Source organism: Mustelus asterias, chromosome 12 (assembly GCF_964213995.1).
Source record: "Mustelus asterias chromosome 12, sMusAst1.hap1.1, whole genome shotgun sequence".
NCBI lineage: Eukaryota > Metazoa > Chordata > Chondrichthyes > Carcharhiniformes > Triakidae > Mustelus > Mustelus asterias.
Genome location: NC_135812.1, coordinates 49,511,334 through 49,524,061, shown reverse-complemented (window position 1 = coordinate 49,524,061; position 12,728 = coordinate 49,511,334). Strand labels below are relative to the sequence as shown.

Genomic DNA, 12,728 nt, shown 5'->3' with positions numbered 1-12,728 from the left:
AGGTTGCTGGAAAACAGAGCTACAGCCTCAGGTCCAGCAGTCACCATTGAGGTGCTGGGTTGGAGCAAACCCAACCCCATGCTGACAGTGGGGATCAACAAGGGGTGGTCTGTAAAGCGGAAACAGGAGGCAAGTGAGAGGAGAATGCAGGATCACACCACAACTGACTGTGGATAGGTAATGACTGCATTCAAATGGAATCGCGACTGGCCACAAACTCAATGAGTATCAGACAACTGACGCAAAGATTACTTACAAACGAGACGCAGGCAGCCAGCAGGAGAATCCGCACCAGGAGCTCTTCAAACTGCTCCAATACAAGTTCCCACAGGGACTTCCCTAGAAAACAAATGGGCATCAGAATTTGTAGTGGCAGACAGACAGACAGACAAACAGGCTGTTGGAATGTTTCATATAAAAATATGGTTTGCTCCAAATGCTGAAACTGAACGGGCAGCCAAGAAAGCAAGTCCCGTTTTCCTAATGGGTTCAAAGGCAGATCACAGTCTCAAAATCAAACCCAGCAACCCAGGACAAAAAAGTCACGAGGAAGGTGGTGGGACATTACCAACTCAGTCAATGTCAGTTTGTGAAAAAGAAATACATCATCCCAAAATCCCTTCTTAAACAGCTATTTGGCAACCTCTGCTGGAAGGGTTAGTGTGTGGAGTTCAGGTCATGACACAAGTGGTGCCTTCCATGGTTCAATAGTCAGAAATCGTTCATGGTCACGGCTCCCAGCAGAGTAACCACAAGGCTTGGGTGGTGTGCTGCAAGACCAGCGACAGGTTAATGCTCTGGGGCAGGGCACAATCTGACAAAAACAGATCAGTTTAAAAGAAAAGGTGTTTTGTGGACAGTAAGTCTCAAAGTTTGCCAGCAGAAGCAGATTTTACAAAGTTGATGTGGCTTGAGTTCCCACTTCTCCTGCGCAATGAGGTTAAATACTGACCAAGTGGACGAACTGACAAACTGATTCATGTTTGCAAGACACTCTTACAACCTCCTCAGTTCTCTCCAGTCCAGCGTGCACTGTGTTATGCTCGTTATAAATGCATCATCTGCAGCATGGTTCCATTGTCATCTTGCCCTGGCTAATATTAACAGCCTCACCCCACAGCAGAAGGATAGAAGTTAAATTTGTGCAAGGAAATGAAAAGTTCAGGTTGAAAAAGCGGTGTTCCTCCCTTTCAAGTTCAAATTATTCAGTGCATTTCAAATTAGTTGCCTTTATCTCACCTTAGTGCACTTGTGTAATTACATAGAATCCCTACAGTGCAGAAGGAGGCCACTCAGCCCATCGAGTCTACACTGACAACAATCCCACCCAGGCTCTACCCCCCCCATTACCTCATGTATTTTCCTTGCTAATCCCCCTGACACTAAGGAGCAATTTAGCATGGCCAATCCACCTAACCCGCACATCTTTGGACTGTGGGAGGAAACCAGAGCACCCGGAGGAAACCCACGCAGACACGAGGAGAACGTGCAAACTCCACACAGACAGTGACCCGAGCCGGAATTGAACCCGGGTCCTTGGCGCTGTGAGACAGCAGTGCTAACCACTGTGCCACCATGACACCCATAATGTTCTGTGTCCACCTTTGCCTTTTCTCTCCCACTCTCCCCCCCCCCACCCCCACACCATCATAGTTGCTCAATCTGACCAGCTCTGACAACAAGGGACAACTAGCAAGGCTCCGGTACAGCAGGAGGGCTGAACAGGGCCTACTGCATTCTCTCTTTCCATCCTGCATTAACATGGAAACCAGTGGCAGGGTTTGAAGCCTGCTTCATGCTGGCTCCGCTCCAAATGGCAGCTGTGACAGAGAATTAGGAGTAGTTGAGTCACTTCTTTTTAAATTCTTGGAATTCCCAACAGCTTTGTTGGAACAGCACCACACTGCAGTGGTTCAGGAAGGCAGCTCACCACCACCTTCACCACGGCAATTAGGGATGGGCAATGAACGCTGGCCTTGCCTGCGACACTCACACACCAAGAAAAAGAAAAGAAAATTCGGATTCTCTTTTGTTTGTGATTACACCGATTATGGCAGTAGGTTTCAGTGCAGACATTTTTTTAAAAAGAGGTCGTCGATTCACTAGAACCCTGGATCCACCCACAGTTTAATTATCTGCAAGTTCACGGTTACAAAAGAGCAGAAACCTAACCCAGTTACGGCCTGGTTAAGGGCAGCCTCTCAAACTATTCAGGCTGTGTATGCAATGTGTGACTCATTCAGATATGGTTGGGCTACATTTGAAAAATATTTAGGCCCATCACACCTTCACCTGGGATACCTCAAACACACCTATGACAGGAATTTGGAATCAACACAATCTAGGCGTTCGAGTGCATGAATCACAAAAAGCTAGCAGACAGGTCCAACAAGTAGTTAAAGAGGCAAGTGGCATTCTGGCCTTTACTGCAAAGGGGTGGAAGTTTAAAAATAGGGAGGTTTTGTTGCAAAAACAGGGTGTCGGTGAGGCCTCACCTGGAATACTGCGCACAGTTTTGGTCCCCTTACCTAAAATAGGATTGGAGGAAGTCTAAAGGAGATTCACCAGACTAATTCCTGAGATGAAAGGGTTGTCCTATCAAGAGAGTAAATAGTCTGGGTCTGCATTCTTTGGAGTTCAGAAGAGTGATGGCTGACCTTTTTCAACATGCAAGATCCTGAGGGGGCTTGATAGGGTAGGTGGTGAGATGTTTTCACCAGTGGGAGAGTCTCAAACAAGGGGACGTAGCTACAAGATAAAGGGCCGGTCATTTAAAACTGAGCTGGGAGAAATTTCTTCTCGCAGAGGGTGGTGAATCTCTGGAATTCTGTGCTCCAAAGGGTGTTGGAGGCTGGATCATTAGGAGTATTTAACGTGGAGGTGGATAAATATTTGACAGATTGAGGATAGAGGGCTATGGGGAAAAGGCACAGAAAAGGAGTTGAGGCCAGCATTGATGACTGTATTGAATGGCGGGGCAGGCTTGAAGAACCTGGTGGCCCACTCCTGCTTCTATTTCTTGTGTTCTCGTGAGTATTCAACAACTTCCAGCCCTCCCAAGGCTGCTGTTTCCATCACAGGGAGACTATTTAAGTTACAATAGAAGGAGACTCATTTTATTCTACAGTTTCCAAAGATTGAAGAACAAAGAACAAAGAACAATACAGCACAGGAACAGGCCCTTCGGCCCTCCAAGCCCGCGCCGCTCCCCGGTCCAGGATTGAATCCTGAATCCAGGATCCCCGCCCAATTTTCCAGCCTATCTACATACCAATATCCTATCCACCGAGCTGTCCCTCACAGCTACGATGCTTTGTTCATTACAACCTATTAACTCACCCCCACCCCCCCATTCCAGACCATGTGATCTCCAGGGAGAGGCGAAAACCCAGAGTGAAAAACCCCAGGGCCAATATGGGGAAAAAAAAATCTGGGAAATTCCTCTCCGACCCCCTGAGGCGATCGAAACGAGTCCAGGAGATCACAATGGCCCTGATCGGAAAATGCTTCCCAACCCTCGTCATTTCCACTTCCACGAACACCATATGAATTCCCTGCCCCCGAGACAGGTTCCCAACTATCCGCAGTCTCGCTCTGTACTGGCACCAGCAAGATGATCATAGAATGAAGCCTTGAAACGAGAAACAAGTAGCCCGCGCCGCTCCCTGGTCCAAACTAGACCACTCTTTTGTATCCCTCCATTCCCACTCCGTTCATATAGCTGTCTAGATAAGTCTTAAACGTTCCCAGTGTGTCCGCCTCCACCACCTTGCCCGGCAACACATTCCAGGCCCCCACGACCCTCTGTGTGAAATATGTCCTTCTGATATCTGTGTTAAACCTCCCCCCTTTCACCTTGAACCTATGACCCCTCGTGAACGTCACCACCGACCCGGGGAAAAGCTTCCCACCGTTCACCCTATCTATGCCTTTCATAATTTTATACACCTCTATTAAGTCTCCCCTCATCCTCCGTTTTTCCAAGGAGAACAACCCCAGTTTCCCCAATCTCTCCTCATAACCAAGCCCCTCCATACCAGGCAACATCCTGGTAAACCTCCTCTGTACTCTCTCCAAAGCCTCCACGTCCTTCTGGTAGTGTGGCGACCAGAACTGGACGCAGTATTCCAAATGCGGCCGAACCAACGTTCTATACATCTGCAACATCAGACCCCAACTTTTATACTCTATGCCCCGTCCTATAAAGGCAAGCATGCCATATGCCTTCTTCACCACCTTCTCCACCTGTGACGTCACCTTCAAAGATCTGTGGACTTGCACACCCAGGTCCCTCTGCGTCTCTACACCCTTTATGGTTCTTCCATTTATCGTGTAGCTCCTCCCTACATTATTCCCACCAAAATGCATCACTTCGCATTTATCAGGATTGAACTCCATCTGCCATTTCCTTGCCCAAATTTCCAGCCTATCTATATCCTTCTGTAGCCTCTGACAATGTTCCTCACTATCTGCAAGTCCTACCAGTTTTGTGTCGTCCGCAAACTTACTGATCACCCCAGCTACTCCTTCTTCCAGATCATTTATATAAATCACAAACAGCAGAGGTCCCAATACAGAGCCCTGCGGTACACCACTAGTCACAGGCCTCCAGCCGGAAAAAGACCCTTCCACTACCACCCTCTGTCTTCTATGACCAACGTAAGAAGTTTGACAACACCAGGTTAAAGTCCAACAGGTTTATTTGGTAGCAAAAGCCACACAAGCTTTCGAGGCAGATGCCATCATCTCACGTGAGAACACCATCCACCAGGTACACGGTACATACTCTTGCAACTCGGCCAACGTTGTCTACCTGATACGCTGCAAGAAAGGATGTCCCGAGGCATTGTACATTGGGGAAACTATGCAGACGCTGCGACAACGGATGAATGAACACCGCTCGACAATCACCAGGCAAGACTGTTCTCTTCCTGTTGGGGAGCACTTCAGCGGTCACGGGCATTCGGCCTCTGATATTCGGGTAAGCGTTCTCCAAGGCGGCCTTCACGACACACGACAGCGCAGAGTCGCTGAGCAGAAACTGATAGCCAAGTTCCGCACACACAAGGACGGCCTCAACCGGGATATTGGGTTTATGTCACACTATTTGTAACTCCCACAGTTGCGTGGACCTGCAGAGTTTCACTGGCTGTCTTGTCTGGAGACAATACACATCTTTTTAGCCTGTCTTGATGCTCTCTCCACTCCCATTGTTTTGTTTCTTAAAGACTGGATTAGTTGTAAGTATTCGCATTCCAACCATTATTCATGTAAATTGAGTCTGTGTCTTTATAAGTTCTGTTTGTGAACAGAATTCCCACTCACCTGAAGAAGGGGCTCAGAGCCTCGAAAGCTTGTGTGGCTTTTGCTACCAAATAAACCTGTTGGACTTTAACCTGGTGTTGTCAAACTTCTTACTGTGTTTACCCCAGTCCAACGCCGGCATCTCCACTTCTATGACCAAGCCAGTTCTCCACCCATCTAGCCACCTCCCCCTTTATCCCATGGGATCCAACCTTTTTCACTAGCCTACCATGAGGGACTTTGTCAAACGCTTTACTAAAGTCCATATAGACAACATCCACGGCCCTTCCTTCGTCAACCATTTTGGTCACTTCTTCAAAAAACACCACCAGGTTAGTGAGGCATGACCTCCCTCTCACAAAACCATGTTGACTATCGTTAATGAGTTTATTCCTTTCTAAATGCGCATACATCCTATCTCTAAGAATCTTCTCCAACAACTTCCCCACCACGGACGTCAAGCTCACCGGCCTATAATTACCCGGGTTATCCTTCCTACCCTTCTTAAATAACGGGACCACATTGGCTATCCTCCAATCCTCTGGGACCTCACCTGTGTCCAGTGACAAGACAAAGATTTGCGTCAGAGGCCCAACGATTTCCCCTCTCGTCTCCCTGAGCAGCCTTGGATAGATTCCATCAGGCCCTGGGGATTTGTCAGTCTTTATATTCTCTAACAAACCTAACACTTCCTCCTTTGTAATGGAGATTTTCTCCAACGGTTCAACACTCCCCTCCGAGACACTCCCAGTCAACACATCCCTCTCCTTTGTGAATACCGACGCAAAGTATTCATTTAGGATCTCCCCTACCTCTTTGGGCTCCAAGCATAAGTCCCCACTTTTGTCCCTGAGAGGTCCGATTTTTTCCCTAACAACCCTTTTGTTCCTAACGTATGAATAAAATGCCTTGGGATTCTCCTTAATCCTGTCTGCCAAGAACATTTCGTGACCCCTTTTTGCTCTTCTAATTCCCCGTTTGAGTATTTTCCTACTTTCATTGTACTCCTCCAGAGCTCCCTCCGTTTTTAGCTGATTGGACCTAACATACGCCTCTCTTTTCCTTTTGACCAGTCCCTCAATTTCCCTGGTTATCCACGGTTCTCTAATCCTACCCTTCCTATCCTTTTTTACAGGCACATGCTTGTCCTGTAGCCCTAACAACCGTTCCTTAAAAGACTGCCACATACCAGATGTGGGTTTACCCTCAAACAGCCTCTCCCAATCAAGAGCTGCCAATTTCTGCCTGATCCCAATAAAGTTAGCCTTCCCCCAATCCAACACCTTACCCTTGGGACACCACTCATCCTTTTCCATCACTATCCTAAAGCTAACAGAATTGTGGTCACTATTTGCCACATGTTCCCCAACCAAAACTTTGAAGACCTGACCGGGCTCATTCCCCAGTACCAGGTCCAGTATAGCCCCCTCTCTAGTCAGGCTGTCCACATATTGTTCCAACGAACCCTCCTGTACACATTTTACAAATTCCTCCCCATCCAGAGTCCCTGCCCTCAGCGATTTCCAGTCTATACCAGGGAAATTGAAGTCTCCCACTACAACAACCCTATATTTCCTGCACCTATCCAGTATCTCCTGACATATCCATTCTTCCACTTCCCTTGGGCTGTTGGGGGGCCTGTAGTACACCCCCAACATAGTGACTGCGCCTTTCCTGTTTCTAAGCTCCACCCAGAGTGACTCGCTACACGACTCCTCCGAATTGTCCTCCCTCTGCACCGCTGTAATATGCTCTCCAACCAATACCGCTACTCCCCCACCTCTTTTGGCCCCTCCTCTGTCTCGCCGAAAACACTCGTACCCTGGAATATTCAGCTGCCAGTCCTGTCCCTCTTTCAACCAAGTCTCTGTCACCGCAACCACATCCAAATTCCTCGTGCGCATTAAGGCCCCAAGTTCGTCTGTTTTACCTGCTACGCTCCTTGCATTGAAGTATAAGCACTCCAGACCCCCAGGCTCAGTGAGGTCGTCCTCCCCCAGAGTGCTCTTCTTCTTTGCCAGCCTTGTCCCAGCCCCAAGCTCGTCCCCAGCCACCACACTTATAGACCTAATAGTTTGATCCCCACCCCCCTGCCATACTAGTTTAAACCCCCCCGAACTGCATTAGCAAAGCTCCCAGCCAGGATATTTGTGCCCTTCCAACTTAGTTGTGACCCCTCCCTCTTGTACAGGTGCCATCCTCTCCTGAAAACCTCCCATTGGTCTATGAAAATAAAGCCCTCCCTCCTGGACCAGTCCTTTAGCCAGGCATTCATTTGAACCAACTCCCTATTCTTAGCCTCACTGGCACAAGGCATTGGGAGCAGCCCAGAGATGGCCACCCTAGTGACCCTACTTTTTAACCTATTTAACTTTTTAAACTCCACCTAAGAGGTGGAGATCCCAACCTAACTCAACTCAGCAACTGCGAAAGGCCTAGTCAGTCATTCCACCTTAATGCTACTTTTTTAATTGACAGAACAGAGGCGATTACACTGTTAGAGAAGTTCTTTCTGTCGATATTACTCCTACCTCAATGATCTCCCTATAAGCTACTATGAGAGCACAGCAGATTGAAGACTGATCTTCAGCAAGACGTGACAGGATAGAACACAACCCAACCAGGACCAAATGATTTGATCCGCTGGGGAAGAGAGAGTTCTAGCGCTGTCTGCTCAGGGTGAGATATCCCACACTGCTTTGTAGAGCAATAGTCATCAAGCACAAGACGGAAAGGAGGTGATGAGGTAAAAAAAAAATGGTCAACAGGAAAGATGCCACAGGGGCTTTGGAAAGGGTTGAGGGAGCAGCAAGTGAATGGTATTAAACTGGAGTTTCAAAGGAGTATAATCACTGAAGGTGTGACTTGCAACGATGGAGAAAATAAGTCAATGTTAGAGAGCTGAAGAGAGTCACGCAGGGATGTGTATTTCATGCATGGAAACGTACATAGAAAATAGAAGCAGGTGGAGGCCATTTGGCCCTTCAAGCCTTCTCCACCATTCAGCATGCTCATGTCTGATGATCAAATTCAATATCCTGATCCCCCCCTTTCCCCCATGTCCTTTGATCCCTTTAGCCCCAAGAGCTATATCTAATTCCTTTTTGAAATCAGGCACATTTTGGCCTCAACTACTTTCTGTGGTAGTGAATTTCACAGAGTCACCACCCTCTGGGTGAAGAAATTTCTCCTCACCTCCGTTCTAAAAGGTTTTCCTCAAACTACAACCCCTAGTTCTGGAGTCTCCCACCATTGGGAACATTCTTTCTGAATCTACCCTGTCCAATCCTGTTAGAATGTTAAAAGTTTCTATGAGATCCCCTCTCACCGTTTTAAACGCCAATTAATGTAATCTTAACCGACTTCGTCTCTCCTCATATGACAGACCTGCCATCCCAGAATCAGCCTGGTAAACCTTCGCTGCACTCCCTCTATAACTCCCTCATAGATCATACAGTGCAGAAAAGATTCTTCAACTCATCAGGTCTGCACCGACATGTGAGAAACACCTGGCCTCCCACCTAATTCCATTTACCAGAACTTGGCCCATAGCCTTGACTGACATGCCAAGTGCTCATCCAGGTTCTTTTTAAAGGATGTGAGGCAACTCGCCTCTACCACTCTCCCAGGCATTGCATTCCAGACCATCACCACCCTCTGGCTTTTCCCAACATCCCCCAGAAGCTTTCTGCCCCCCTCTTTGAACTGTATACCCTCATGACTGACCTTTCAACTAAGGGGAACAGCTGCTCCCTATCCACTCTGTCCATGCCTCTCAATCTTGTACACTTCGATCAGGTCACACCTCAGTCATCTCTGCTCCAACAAAAACAACCCAAGCTATTCAATCTCTCTTCTTAACTTAAATGTTCCATCCCACGCAGCATCCTGGTGAATCTCCTCTGCATCCCCTCCAGTGCAATCACATCCTTCCTACAAAGTGGCAACCAGAACTGTACACAGTACTCCAGCTGTGACTTCACCAAAGTTCTATTCAACTCCAACAAGATTTCCCTGCTTTTGTAATCTATGCTTTGATTGATAAAGACAAGCACCCCGTAAGCCTTTTTCACCACCCCACTAACATGCTCTTCTGCCTTCAGAGGTCTATGGACAAACATGCCCAGGTCCATTTGTTCCACAGAACTTCCTAGTGTCATGCCATTCATTGCATACTTGTCAGATTACTCCTTCCAAAGTTTATTACCTCACACTTTTCAGGGTTAAATTCCATCTGCCACTTATCTGCCCATTTGAGGAAAACCTTCTGGAACTGAAGTGAGGAGAAATTTCTTCACCTAGAGAGTGGTGACTCTGTAAAATTCACTACCACAGAAAGTAATTGAGGCCAAAATGTGTCTGATTTCAAAAATGATCATCCGAAAGCTTGTGGCTTTTGCTACCAAATAAACCTGTTGGACTTTAACCGGGTGTTGTTAAACTTCTTACTGTGTCCTACAACTGAGCCAATTTTGGAAAGAGAGTTAAGCCGTCACTGCCCCCATCCCTATCAAACTCAGGATTTGCCCCTTTATAATTTCAATCTGTCAAAGGCTTTTCCTATTGGTCAGCTTGCTTTCATCCTGCATAAGCTCCATCCGATGGAAGAGACTGCTGCCTAAATGTTCATTCCGCTAAAGCTATCATCCCCAACCTCCCAACAGAGTTACTCTCACCCAGCACCCCAGCAAACTGACTTTGGGGGGGGGGGGGGGGGGGGGGTCACGCCGAGATGGGGGGGGGGGGTAGGTGGGGGGTCGCGCCGGGGGAGTCGCACTGGGGGGAGGTGCCGGGGGGAGGTGGGTGGTGGGGCCGGGAAGAGGGGGGGGGGGGGAGCGCCGGGGAGAGCGCGAGAGGGTGAGGTCGGGGGGGTGGGGGGGGAGATGCGGGAGGGAGAGGTCGGGGGGCACGACGGGGTGCCGGGGGGGGGGGCGCAAGGGGAGCCGGGGGGGCCACGAGAGGAGCCGGGGGGGGGGGATGGGGGCCGCGAGGGGAGCCGGGGGGGGGGGGGGGGGCCATTAGGAGGGGGGGGGGGCGAGGGGAGCCCGCGAGGGGAGCCGGGGGGGGGGGCCGCGAGGGGAGCCGGGGGGGGGGGGCCGCGAGGGGAGCCGGGGGGGGGGCCGCGAGGGGAGACAGGGGGGCCGTGAGGGGAGCCGGGTGGAGGGGGCTGCGAGGGGGGCCAAGGGGGGGCCGCGAGGGGAGCCGGGGGGGGCCGCGAGGGGAGCCGGGGGGGGGGGGGGGGGGCCGCGAGGGGAGCCGGGGGGGGGCGCGAGGGGAGCCGGGGGGGGGGGGGGGGCGGCGAGGGGAGCCGGGGGGGGGGGGCGGCGAGGGGAGCCGGGGGGGGGGGGGGGGGGGGCGGCGAGGGGAGCCGGGGGGGGGGGGGGGGCGGCGAGGGGAGCCGGGGGGGGGGGCCGCGAGGGGAGCCGGGGGGGGGCCGCGAGGGGAGCCGGGGGGGGGGGGGCCGCGAGGGGAGCCGGGGGGGGGGGGGGGGGGGGGCCGCGAGGGGAGCCGGGGGGGGGGGGGCCGCGAGGGGAGCCGGGGGGGGGGGCGCGAGGGGAGCCGGGGGTGGGGCCGCGAGGGGAGCGCCGCGAGGGGAGACCGGGGGAGGGCCGCGAGGGGAGACCGGGGGGGGCCGCGAGGGGAGACCGGGGGGGCCGCGAGGGGAGACCGGGGGGGGCCGCGAAGGAGAGGGGGGGCGCGAAGGAGAGGGGGGGCGCGAAGGAGAGGGGGGGCGCGAAGGAGAGGGGGGGCGCGAAGGAGAGGGGGGGCGCGAAGGAGAGGGGGGGCGCGAAGGAGAGGGGGGGCGCGAAGGAGAGGGGGGGCGCGAAGGAGAGGGGGGCGCGAAGGAGAGGGGGGGCGCGAAGGAGAGGGGGGGCGCGAAGGAGAGGGGGGGCGCGAAGGAGAGGGGGAAGGAGGGGGCGCAAAGGAGAGGGGGGGCGCAAAGGAGAGGGGGGGCGCAAAGGAGAGGGGGGGCGCAAAGGAGAGGGGGGGCGCAAAGGAGAGGGGGGGCGCAAAGGAGAGGGGGGGCGCAAAGGAGAGGGGGGGCGCAAAGGAGAGGGGGGCGCAAAGGAGAGGGGGGGCGCAAAGGAGAGGGGGGGCGCAAAGGAGAGGGGGGGCGCAAAGGAGAGGGGGGGCGCAAAGGAGAGGGGGGGCGCAAAGGAGAGGGGGGGCGCAAAGGAGAGGGGGGGCGCAAAGGAGAGGGGGGGCGCAAAGGAGAGGGGGGGCGCAAAGGAGAGGGGGGCGCAAAGGAGAGGGGGGCGCAAAGGAGAGGGGGGGCGCAAAGGAGAGGGGGGGCGCAAAGGAGAGGGGGGGCGCAAAGGAGAGGGGGGGCGCAAAGGAGAGGGGGGGCGCAAAGGAGAGGGGGGGCGCAAAGGAGAGGGGGGGCGCAAAGGAGAGGGGGGGCGCAAAGGAGAGGGGGGGCGCAAAGGAGAGGGGGGGCGCAAAGGAGAGGGGGGGCGCAAAGGAGAGGGGGGGCGCAAAGGAGAGGGGGGGCGCAAAGGAGAGGGGGGGCGCAAAGGAGAGGGGGGGCGCAAAGGAGAGGGGGGGCGCAAAGGAGAGGGGGGGCGCAAAGGAGAGGGGGGCGCAAAGGAGAGGGGGGGCGCAAAGGAGAGGGGGGGCGCAAAGGAGAGGGGGGGCGCAAAGGAGAGGGGGGGCGCAAAGGAGAGGGGGGCGCAAAGGAGAGGGGGGGCGCAAAGGAGAGGGGGGGCGCAAAGGAGAGGGGGGGCGCAAAGGAGAGGGGGGGCGCAAAGGAGAGGGGGGGCGCAAAGGAGGGGGGGCGCAAAGGAGAGGGGGGGCGCAAAGGAGAGGGGGGGCGCAAAGGAGAGGGGGGGCGCGAAGGAGAGGGGGGGCGCGAAGGAGAGGGGGGGCGCGAAGGAGAGGGGGGCGCGAAGGAGAGGGGGGGCGCGAAGGAGAGGGGGGGCGCGAAGGAGAGGGGGGGCGCGAAGGAGAGGGGGGGCGCGAAGGAGAGGGGGGCGCGAAGGAGAGGGGGGGCGCGAAGGAGAGGGGGGGCGCGAAGGAGAGGGGGGGCGCGAAGGAGAGGGGGGGCGCGAAGGAGAGGGGGGGCGCGAAGGAGAGGGGGGGCGCGAAGGAGAGGGGGGGCGCGAAGGAGAGGGGGGGCGCGAAGGAGAGGGGGGGCGCGAAGGAGAGGGGGGGCGCGAAGGAGAGGGGGGGCGCGAAGGAGAGGGGGGGCGCGAAGGAGAGGGGGGGCGCGAAGGAGAGGGGGGGCGCGAAGGAGAGGGGGGGCGCGAAGGAGAGGGGGGGCGCGAAGGAGAGGGGGGGCGCGAAGGAGAGGGGGGGCGCGAAGGAGAGGGGGGGCGCGAAGGAGAGGGGGGGCGCGAAGGAGAGGGGGGGCGCGAAGGAGAGGGGGGGCGCGAAGGAGAGGGGGGGCGCGAAGGAGAGGGGGGGCGCGAAGGAGAGGGGGGGCG

At 54.2% G+C, this 12,728-nt stretch overlaps 1 protein-coding gene across 1 annotated transcript in view; it reads right to left on the bottom strand.

The window, feature by feature from the left end:
- Positions 1-336, bottom strand: part of atp2a3 (ATPase sarcoplasmic/endoplasmic reticulum Ca2+ transporting 3) — a 183,954-nt gene extending 183,618 nt beyond the window's left edge. Inside the window, exon 1 of the mRNA XM_078225189.1 lies at positions 257-336. The gene's annotated coding sequence lies outside the window, so the exon portion shown is untranslated. The remainder of the gene's footprint in view (positions 1-256) is intronic.
- Positions 337-12,728: the final 12,392 nt, after the last annotated feature.